Genomic DNA, 12,389 nt, shown 5'->3' with positions numbered 1-12,389 from the left:
ATATTCTTTAGATTATTTAACACCTCTGGTTTTCCAGGGACATTTTTGTAAACATATTACAAATATCAAAAGGTGGGGAAAGGCTATACTAGCTTCAGGAAAAAATAAGGAAGAAAATATTGAATTTCCAGACAAGCTCAGCAGGAAGACCTTAGTTCAGTCAGTCTTTCGTCAAGGGAAATCCAAGTTAAAGAGAAACTGGCCAAGAATTTCTTAATAAAACCTAGGACCTTACTGACTTCCACGTTGGGGGATCTTTCTTTTTTTCTGGCTTAGCCGCTAAGGGTTAAGGGGAATTCGAAGCTAAATCTAACCGGACGCCAAAGCATAAAAGGAAAACTCAAATCCGCGAGCTTCCCTCGAAATTTACTATTGACTTTCTCAACTTTCTCATATTTTTCATCTTTTCCTATGACGAACAGTAGTTCAGGACACAATTTTAATCGAAGTTGCTTCGAAACCACGCATTTTATTTGAGCGAAGCGCTTTTCAAAACATTTAATTGTGGCCGAACTATCTAGTTGTTTAAGTATAAAAAAACAAAATTCAATTAAACTTGCATTTTAAGTGCAAGAAATTGCGCAAAACTATTAATTCAATAAATTACGAAATACGTAGGGTGGTTTAGTTTAAAAAATAAATCTCAAATTTTTTAAATAAATTTCAGAATAAAAAATAGAGTTCTACTTCATTAACACTCACTATTACTACCTTTCCTTCGAATTCAATCCAAGGCTTCGGTATTTTCAGTATTCCCTACGGTATTGGGAAGGAAATTCGGGTGTTATAGTAAAATGGAGAGGTTAAGCAAACCACTAACTTAATTTAAACCGAATAAAAATAATAATTTCATAGCGTCTAAATAAAATAAAAATCAAAGAATATTTTCGTTAATACTTTGTACAATTCATATTACCCAACAAGGCATTTCATACCCATTCTTAACCTCTCTATTCCAAGGGTGGGAAGAACGTATATAGAAGCAAAACTACCCAAGAAAATTTCAATATAAGCCATAGTAAGAAAGCGTTGATTTGTAGATTTTTGTTTGGAGAGTAAATATTAGAAGACGAGAGAGAGAGAGAGAGAGAGAGAGAAATGGAGTCAAGAAAAGAATAGCAAGCCTTAGCAAGCATCCATAGCATCTTTCGAAATACTGCGAGAAGATGCGGAGCAAAAGATTCGTATGAACTGAGTCTAACACCCACTGGACCATCACGACGATTTTATTTACAAGGAGAAACACGAATCCCCATCTACCAAAGTTCTGCGAAATTTATAAAATTAAAACATATTTGTTTGTTTTTGCGTCAGAGTCGTAAACACACTAGATAAGGATTATCTTAAATATTATTTCCGTTTAAAAATATTTTGACTTTTTCTGACATTCCTCCCGTTTCAAGGACTCGTGGAGAGAGAAATAAATAAAAAATGTAATAGTTCACAGACAGTTTTAAAGAAATAACGTTGCGGAAAAAGAATGATACCTAGTTTTAGAAGAAAGACAAAAAAAAAAAAGAAATTGGTTGTGAATGCAAATCCATCTCCATCATCTCGGGCCGGTAGACAAATGGCTTTACTTCTACGCGCATGGGGAAGGAGAAAAAAAGTACAAAGGAAAAAATAGAAGAAGTAATGGAGGACTGCGAAAGATAGAGAAGAGAGAGAGAGAAAGAGAAAAAAGGAAAAGATCTCGAGGCACAAAACCCGTCTAATAATAAATATTCCGACAAATAGAGACTGAACAAGGGAAACAGGACATTTCAAAACCCACAACTCGCTAATTAACGTCCCTGATATACTAGGCCTATAGCTTCAACTTCTTAAAGCCACGAATAAGAGGGAAACCGGTTCGAATCGATTCAAAACGATTCCCAAGATAACTGTGAACAAAACTAATATTCGATAAACTAATTACAAAAGCGGTTTCTTGAAATTTAGACTAGTGGCGGTAGAGAGGGATGTAGACTGTGTATCCCTCCATCTGGACGTGCTCTTGTAAGAGGGGATACTCACTACTGTAGGGGCCCAGTAGGGAGATGACACCGAGCTAAGAGATAGAAAATATGACGTTTGCATACGTAGTACTGCCATTGCTCTATATGTCGAACCAGCCTTAATTGTTCTCTACAAGAAACGTCAGTGTAAACCTGCCACCGTGTACCAAACACACCTGGAAACCTTAACCACTTCCCAAGGTATATAAAACCACATTAGGACACGAGCGAGATAGAAGCGGGACTTTTGGCGGGAAAGACATCTACGGCAAAAAAAAAACAAAAAGGGCGCGAAATAAAAAAAAAAAGAATGCCAAGGCTTATTGCCACAGTTATATAGGCTAGAATAGTATCTTGGTGGAACTCTGTTACATTCATTGCTCGTCAAAAATATAGGTAGCGAGCGTCGACAGTCGGAATCATTAGCCATTTGGAAAGATAGGTCCCTACACAGGCCTAAGCCTAACGCGAGACGCACCGGCAGAAAAATAAAGCCTCACTGAAATCCCAAAATAGCAGACGATGATGATAGGTAGTAAAGCGTACCAGAAAAATCCCGAGTTTATGATATTTTACGACATCGCAGTATATAGTATATCGGTCGTCAAGGTTTTTTTGGGGGGATGGCATCTATATACGCTAAGCCTTTGCGGGTCAACGTGCATTAGCACCTACGGGAATCATATTTTTTTTTCGTTCATCAGCTCTCATCGTAAGAGATACAGTTCTCCTGACAACCAATTCCCAAAATATTTAATAGGGCCAATATTTCCCATAATTCCTGGCTGGCGAATCGTGTTTATTTATTTTCCAAAAGTTGGGATGCAGAATTATACAAACTTCAATATCGTTATAAAATGGATGCAGACTTATGGATGGTGTTGAGTTTACGATACTGATATTTCTTAAGATGAACGTTTTACTCAGATAATACCGCATGGTCGGCATTGTTTTTGAGCTGGCAACCTTGCTCGTTTTTAAAGGCGCGTAACCTGACGACAAATATTATCTGACCATGAACGCTCTATATACGGTCAACTTAAAAAATACAAAATGGTATAGTTGACCGTGAAAAAAGTACCATTGTCAATGACGCCGCCGTCCTAAGACGGTATAAAATGTCCGGGAATAAAAAGGTTTATAGAGCGTGGAGTTTGTGAAAAAGGCGCAACACTTGGCTTATCAGTCACGAACTGTAAGCTCTCTCTGTCTTTTTTTTCCTATTCCGTCGCTCGAATCCTCGCTCATCTCTTCCGTTTCTCCGCTTAGCGCGTGTACTTGGCTTATTTCAAGCCCTACTTCTCCCTAGTCTTTGACAGATAGGCTTATTTCACCGATGCGAAGAGCTCTCAAATGGATTTCTGATCTTCTTAGAGTTCATTCAGTTTCTAGAGTTCTATACGATCATCTCGTAGCGACCGAGGGTTTCCCACGCTTAGGGTATGTTATGTGTGCGAGCCTCTGGTATGTACCATACAACCTAAAACGCTTTTATATTCGACCAAGAGGCCAGTAGTGTTAGACCTCGTTTTTTGCGGACTGTTTTTTTTTCGCGCCAAATCTCAACGATCGTCTCGAGCTACTTTCGGCGCCCGAGAAAATGCGCTCTTATAATGAATGAACGACCGGCTTTTTCTTTCGGTATATTTGGTCAGTGCTCAGCCGCGAATGGGGATTAGCCGGTCCTGTCGTTTGCAGATACGTGTCCACGAATTCGTGGACAGAAATACGTCATCCATCATCCCGGAATAGAGAGAAAAGATGATTCATTTTAATATTTTTACCACAAATCACATTTCTTTTCCTAATAAGCTTTCTATTTATTAATGAAGAAAATCTTAGACTACAAACTAAATAAGAAATTTAGTTTGCAGTTACAAGTATTTCTGAAATAAGGATCTCTTCATCCCCATGGTTATTTAATAAAAAAAAAATAATGATCGAAATCACTAAAATCATGGTTGAGAAGCATCGTTCACAACATTATCACATTTGAAGCGATGTTTAATGAAGAATTTTTATTATTTGAGTATATGATTTAGGGAAAGGTAGTTAATACGAATCTTTTTTTTTTTTGTTATTTTTGGGCCCCTTTCTCGGTTTTTAAATGGACCGCGTTTCTTCCGTTCACAGGGCGCCCTCTAGAGGGAGAGAGAGAGAGAAGGGGATAAGCCTAACCGCTAGGGGGCCACCAGATTCAAACTGGCCTGATCAATAAAACATTAGGGCTAGAACAGAATTGTTCACGGAGGAGCGAAAGCAAAAAGAAAAAGAAAAAAAGAAGGGAAGATATTTCAAACCGCCGATTTTCTTTCTATTTCATCCCGAGGGGCATACGGAAATCGGGGTAGGGGTGCCAAGGGGAAGGCAAAGGAATGGGGAGTATCCAGGTAAGAACAAGAAGGACAATTGGTGTAAAATCAAGAGAGTCCCATGAAATTTTAGATGAATTATAATGTAAAACAAATATAAACAGTTATTTATGAAAGCTGAAAAAGAAGTTTTAGTAACATATCTAGCCGTTATTTTTAAATATGTCCAACAGTATTAATATAAAGTACATCAGGGGAAGCCAATTTACAGGCTGAATCAACTCCATGTATTTTCCCATAGCCCCTGTATAAATGTTTATCGCGCGATACACTCGTGTTCAAGAAACAGCTACCCAAAAGGATTTAAAGAAACTAATATTTCAACCCTCCAAACTCACTACAAATACTTCGGAAACTATTGTATAACCACCCCAGTAAAAGTAACTTCAACTAGAGGTAGGCTATTCGGCCTAAAAAAACTGAGAAAAGGTTTTTCGAAAAAGATTTAACATTGGCCTGTATCAAAAGAAAAAAAAAAAGAAAAAGAAGAATAAAAAAAATAGTTCCTCCCGCTCTATTTTCTCTACTGGCCGGCGCCGCCACCTTTCGCAAAGGGCTAAAAGTAATCCTTTGAATATTTAGGCGCAGTTTAGGTGGAACTCTATGCAGAAAAAAAAACCCCAAGCCTTAGTAAGGTATAGAAGGGAAAAACCCCTGTAACCAGCCACGCAAATATGCGCTAAAAATATCGGAAAATAAAACAAATAAGTCGATAAATAGGCCCGGAAAATTGAGAACTTCGTGGGCAACGATATTACTACATTAGGGAGTTTCAGAAGGGAACCTAACGCTATAGACGTAGAATCTTGGCATTCTAAAAACACTTATTTCTACTGCTGAAATCCTGACTAAATGGGTACGCAAAACCACAGACCATTGACTCTATTAGCGTGTACTACTAGAAATAAGTAATTAATAATTATGCCCTTAATCCTTAATTCAGTAGTTATAAAATTATTATCTAATTAGTAATTACAGTTAATACTAAATTAAAAAAAAAGCTTGAAATATTTGAGTATGTCAGAACTTAGTCAGGCAGCTTTTAACTTACAACACGAGTAAGAGAATCAGTATACTCTCAGAAGTTTCCCCTCCACATTTTCCCGCCAAAATCCGAAAGATAAAATAAAATAAAAAAAGGAAAACCTCGCGTGATACCGTGTTTCCCATCTTGAAAGAAAAATCGAAGTTTTCCCCGCTTATAAAGGGTCCGTTCATCACGTGCTAGTTAATAAAAGAAACACGTGAGTGTATACGGAAACTAACGCTGTAGTTCATTCCCTAATTTAAGGTGAATAATATTAGGAGAAATTTATGCACGTTGAAGATGTATTAGAGGAAAAAGGTTTCGTGGGAGAATTTCAAGAAGAACAAGAAGAGAGAGAAAAAAAATTGATTTATTCCTAAAGATTACTTTTCCTTAATATCAGGCGAGATTGTAGCTATAGGCGGAGACAATAAATTGTAAAAAAAATAATTTATCTAAGTAGGCGTATAAATTTTAATTAAATATAGGTCCTACCACGAAGTTATCTATAAAAAATTATCTGAATTTCTTATAAAATAATTAGCAATTAATCATGAGAAAAACATAACTTAAGCTTAATTTGAAAAGCTTAGCAAAGATGAGGGTTCAAATCCCGATTGTTCTTCTTGTTTATCAAAGCCAAACAAAACAGTAATAACATCTCTCAGGACTAACGTTTCGTTTATCTATGTATATATATATATATATATATATTATTGTTAATATTGGTATTCAGTTCTATGAAAGAGACATACAAAATGAACCGCGACCTTCATAAGTATGGAATAAATTTTATAACCATGCATTTTTTTATTATTATTATTATTATTCTTTGGTACCCATCACAAATAAGTATTGGTCTATCTGGTTCGCGCACGGTTTATTAATTCTAGACATTAGCTAGCTCATATTATTGGTTTTTCCATTTTGAAAAGAACCAAAGCTTTGATGATGGTTTCATTGATAAAAAAAAATAAATAAAGTCAAAAAGAATGAAGCTCGAGTATATCATATAGTTGACCTTATTTGACCCAGATTCAGAAATATTTTGTTTATTTTTCTATACGAATTACTTCTTCGATAAAATAATTAAATATAGGGTTTCTTCATAATTAAACGAAGTGGACCATCCTAAATTAATTTTTTTAAATAAAAAGTTTTAAGTATGTTTACCACAAATTAATTACACGAAAAAGACCTTAAGGTAAAGTGAATTTTAAAGAACGCATTTTAGAGTTGTATGGGTATATTAAAAATTAAACCCTTAAATAAACAATTTCAATAAACAACTCTTTACAATATAATGTTTTCCAAACACTTCAGTGTAAGAGAAAATTAGAGATATTCTTGGAATATTCCCATCGAAGCTGAATAAAATTTTAAAACATTTTTTCACGCTTAAATGGATATGGGTGGGCTCAGCAAAACTCGACGTATAATTCTGATAAATCCATTAAAAACGTACGTACGTAGAGGATGCATCAAAAGCTATACGTTCAAAGAAATACAGTCCTTAAGAATCCTTTGAGTACTTTTAGATTAGGTCTAAAACTAGGAAGCACTGATGGAAAGATGTCTACAGGTGCATCGTCGTAGGATGTTCTTAGTAATTCAGTCCCAAAGTTTGTTTAAAGAAGTTCATCAGAAAAGGTTCTTTCCTCAACTCGTTTCATTCAATAATCCTCGTTTTAAATTTTTCAATTTCGCGCTTTAAAAATTACCACGTGCTTTACTAAGATATTTGTTAAGCCTTGTTTCCAATTTTAGAAATTCGCGCGCTCTGATAATTACCACGTGCTTTGTGAACACGTTCAGATATTTGTTAAGCCTTGTTTTCAATTATTGAATTTCGCGCGCTCTGACAATTACCACGTGCTTTGTGAATACAATAAAATATACCTTGGCTTGTTAAGCCTTGGTTTCAATTAATTTTAACATTTAAATTATCTACTTTAAGGAATTTACTTCGGTATTTTTATTAACTGGTAAAATTCACTTTCCTCTCTTCGGCATCTTCCTTCGTATATAAGCGAAGCATTCAACTAAAGATAAGACGAACTCGGTTTTCCTAACCAAACCCGGCGAGTTTGTTTTCACCCACGCCGAAAGTTTTTTCTTTTTTTCTTTTCCTCTTTTCCAAACCTCTTTACCTCATTTTAATAGAGTCAAAGCTTTCAAATAAGTAAAGATCCTCGCTCGCTTCTCCATTCTCCTAAATGAGTGTAAACCGCGCGGAGCCGGAGGTTTCCGACAAAGAGGATGGCGATGGAATAGAGAAGAAAAACCGGAAGTTAAAAGAGGAAGGTGGTTTAATGGAAGAGTTATCTACGCTTGGATAGAACCTTAAGCGTAAGTATAACTAAAAGTAACTCCCTCCTTTCTTTAGGGTCTAAACTAAATTAAGAGGAAAAATTGGCCGAGCGCGAGAGAGAGAACGTTGCAATACATCTATAATTTAAGGGAGAATGAAAATCATTAACTAAGATTAATAAAAGTATACCGATAATTATCTATAAATTTTTAAAGTTGAGGACCTTATTTTTGATTTATAAACCTTATAAGGAACTCTATGCCTAACTATAACCAATTAGGGCCCGAAACGCGAGGTGGCGCTTTCAACCGAGTGCACGCGATATATTCTCGCCTTCGCTAATTGGCAATGCTGTTTTAATATAAACAACCCTTCTTTTGAAACATATATAAAACATTTTAATCAAAATTAACGAAAGCTTTTGCTTATAATTTTCACGTTATTTCATCTTTTAAAGGATAAAAAATGGTTGTCAGACCATTTCATTCTCCCTTTAATTCGCTTTTATACAATAGGGATTCTACAACGAGAGAGGATGGGGGAGTTCATAAGAAGAGGCAATTTTTGGAATCCCTCGTCAAACATTGATAATAGGGATCAGGAAAGGATGACAATGTACTTGGAATTCTACCTGCATTATCGACTAAAACCAATTATAGCAAAAACCTGAAAACAGCTAACCTTAAAAGAGAGAGCGAGAGAGAGTAAAAAAAAAACGTGATATAAAACAGACCATCAAATTTTTTGGTTCTTTTCATCTTGGTTGCACCACACACACACAAAAAAAAACCCCTCCTAGTGCTGAACAGGAGTGGATGCTAAAGTAGCAAGCAGTACGCTCTGTATCAACACCTTCTTAATGGATGTTACGAGCTGCTCGAAAGAGGAGACGTCCAAGAGCAGAAGAGATGGAGGCTCTTGGATCCATAATGAACTGGATAGAAAAAAATACTCCCAGGCACACAGGGATCACGCGAGGGATGATGGGAAAGAGAAAGAAGGAGTCGTATTTCCCTGTATAACCCACCCTAACAATATGACAGGGAGGATACGCCAGTTTAATGCAAAAATATCGTAACTGTCACTAAGGTTTATTTTTGGTTCATAACTTATTACGACATTATTATCACTTTTAAAATTAGGTATAATATAAAAGTTTATCCCATAAGTCGGAGTCAAGCTAGAAACGTTATTAATTTCAGATCTTTTATGCCTAAAATTGGCAAGCGACTGACCAGAAACGTGGACAGAGAGGGAGGGTTTTGCCTTACTAAATGTAAATGTTATAGTGGGATTCATTAAAAAGGGAACAAAATAAAATTGTTTCAACAAATTCACTTTCCACGTAGCAAAGATTCTATAGTGTAGTGAGATTTTAGAAAGAAAAAAAAAGAGGAATTTCTTCGTGAAGGTACACGGAATAAATTTCAAGTTTATTTAACTTACAGATGACAATTATTTACTTATGTCATTACTTCACTTTAAATAACCATAGATAGGAGGTTTTTGCTCTGAACCGATCAGATTAGATTAAGATAAAGATTGGAGAAGACGCCAGAGACGCGTTGGGTTTTTCCGAGAAGCATCGCTATAGGAGGTAAGCCTTCTCGCGTTCGCGTAATGACCGTACGTCTCCAGACAAATTGCTGTCAGAACGTAGACAAAAACGTCATTTCGAGCCCATAGGGGGTAGCTAGCTAGGACTGGTACGGGAATAAAGCTTAAAGAGAGAAGAAGACTACTAGACTGAAGCGACACCTATTGTCCAAGTGTCGACGTCGTATAATTAGAGTACCAACCAAAAATGAGAGAGAGAGAGTGAACCACAAAGAGAAAGGACGACCAGAGTAGACTAAGAAAAGAATCCCTCGATGCGGAAGATTTTTTGACACGAAATTACAACTTTCCCCCTTCACCCCCCCCTGGTCGGTTGTTGCGGTTCTTTTCATAGATATTAGACATAAAGTATAACGAGATAATTCTTAAATCGAATTAACTTGTCTAAGTTGAAAATGAGCTAAAATATAATCTTGGTTTCAATATATATTTAAGATGTCTATGTTTTGGTTTGGTTTGTTCCGGACCTAAATGAAAGTGTCTGACATCGGGTCGTGACGGGGTGCTGCTGGTACGATATTTTGGGGGGGGGAGTTTGCATTCTTGAAAGGGATCATTTTTATATAGAAATATTAAGGACTTTAAGGGGTTTTCTTAGGATGAACGCGAATATGAAGGACCAAGGATGCGAGTAAGATTTTTGAAAGGGAAAGAAATAATAGTGTCAAAAAGGAGGTGGGTTGACGAAGCGTGATGACGTCACTCATAATTGATTGGTCTATTTTATTCTTTCAGTTTTAAAGGGATAATGTCATGTCATAGCCTTTAAACAGCGAGTCCTGAAGTTAAATTTAGAATAACCTTGATATACTATCATCCAAACAATCACGCTAGCTCTTCCATACCGTTATTATATATTTTTGTATCGAGAAAGAAAACACCCTAATTTTCCCATCCCTACAGCATGTTTTATCAGGTCCATGATCATACAGTATCCCTTAAGAAACGGAACAAAAACGTGCGGGTTCCTTTAGAGAAAATTCGTCGCTTCTCCGAGACCTCAGCGCCATCAACGCGCGGAACGTCAAACTGAAGCTTTTATATCACCTGACCCTAATCCCAATATAAGAAAGATTACATTCCAGCCTGCTTTTCTAATGACAAGAGACATCAGTCTTTATTGAAACATTTCCGTATTATTAAGAGGCTCGATTTCCATAATACAGGGTGTTTCTGAAACGTCTGTAAGATATTAAGCCGAAAATCTATAACATTTTACCCCCAAGCAATGATTGGAGTGTTTTATGGATGACCCCTTAAGTAAATTAAGAAACTGAAAGACGATGCTAATTAAATTAAAGGGGTCATCCGTAAAACACTTATTTCAATCATAACTTTCATAGCACATTTTCGACTCCAAATCGCCCAGAGAAACCCCTCCTATAATTTGTTAAAGGTGTTTCAGAGACACCCTGTATAAATTCGTTATCGCGACTGGCACCGTCATTAAAATTGTATTCCTTCCTAAGTAACCAGAATACATGTACTAATTATATGTTATTTTATGAATGCATAAGTTAAAAATGTTCAAATTAATAAATTTTAAAAAGAAAATGTCCCATGCCTTCAAGACCCTACAGAGTTTGTCGGTTTCCAGTTCAAGCGTTACACGGAAAATCATTTCTACTTCCCCCTCCAAATATTAACGAGTTATACCCCATCCCATTGGATAATCAGAGCTTGTCCCGGACGGACGAAAACCCTTTGTTCTTACTAAGCTAAGCCTTGTCGCGCTTCCTTCCCTATTCCGCTATGGCAGAACATACATGCCTTGATCGCGAAAGGGCGCCTTTTTTTCCTTCTAAAACATATACTTAATTCTCTTTTTCTCCTATACGGGGCGCCACCGTTTCCGGCAAAATGGGTTCACCGGAAGTCATAATTGCCTCAATTAATGGGTGGTAGTTTGGAAAAGGGTAGGATGAGGGGTGAGAAGTGGCGGGTTAAGACTATACAACTGCAGCTAGTGCAATGCACTCTCTTCTATCTCAATTTTGGCGCGAGCTGTTTTCCCTCCATTTTTATCCAACAATGGAATGGAAAAATTCTTCTGGAACTGTACCATAATGCCGCGAATAGAACCATTAGTATCAATGGGAACGTATAGTTCAGTTAAGGAGGAAACTGTACCCTATAGTGAATAGTAATTTCGGAAGAGGTTCAAATAAAAAAAGAAGAAAAAAGAGTTCCATCTTTTTGCTCTCTGATAATTAGTACTTCCTCTATTACTCCGACCGAATTCTTTATTTTAGTTACAATTTAATGGTTCGTTTGTGTGCCTAAAAATAGCTTAAATCTTTGACTCCAGTGGAAAGAGGTCAGACTAGAATATTCTCGCGGTTTCCATTACAAAAATAAACAACGTAATTTCAGAGTATTGCAATTAACGTTTCAACTTGGCTAATATTTTCCACTTTTTAAAGGAAGTAGATTTTAAATACTTAATTAGTTTATTTAAATTGACTTTAGCTATCCCAAAATTTTAATTATTCATGTAAATTAAATTGTTTCTTGGAATTTTAACATTTAACAGCGAAAGTAAAATTAAAAAATATGTATTTTTAAACCCGAATAAATACGTAAACATAATCCGACGTTACCTGTTTCAAAGATTCTTATTCTTAGGTACCTTAAGGTAAACTTCTTAGCTTTCATGTCAAGAAATAAAAATAAGAGAGCTGGAAGAAGACTATTGATTACAAGGTATAAAGCTGGAAACTATTCAAGCGAGTTGTAATATTTTCCATTTATCCTTTCTATTTCTTTTTCTTCTATTTTAACTCATATTTTTTCCAGTACAGTTTATTTTAAACCTTCCAAGATAGGTAAGGTTTACGGGGGTTTGTATTTATATTGGAAGATGAACGGTAATTACGGCGATTTTGAGTCTAAAATGTTCTATTTACAAGTTACGATTTACGACAATAAAAAAAAACATTCTGACAAGATATCAATCCTTTTTGGAACTTCCTTTAATTCAACTTATTCCTAAGCCCCTTAAACGTTCTTGACCAAATTGTTTTGCCAAGAAAAAAAACCGCCTCATACAACCACCCTCCAAAGTC

Source organism: Phalangium opilio, unplaced genomic scaffold (assembly GCF_054372755.1).
Source record: "Phalangium opilio isolate 3A_F unplaced genomic scaffold, DU_Popi_V2 ptg000014l_1, whole genome shotgun sequence".
In the NCBI taxonomy this organism is placed as follows: Eukaryota; Metazoa; Arthropoda; class Arachnida; order Opiliones; family Phalangiidae; genus Phalangium; species Phalangium opilio.
This window is presented reverse-complemented; position numbering follows the sequence as displayed.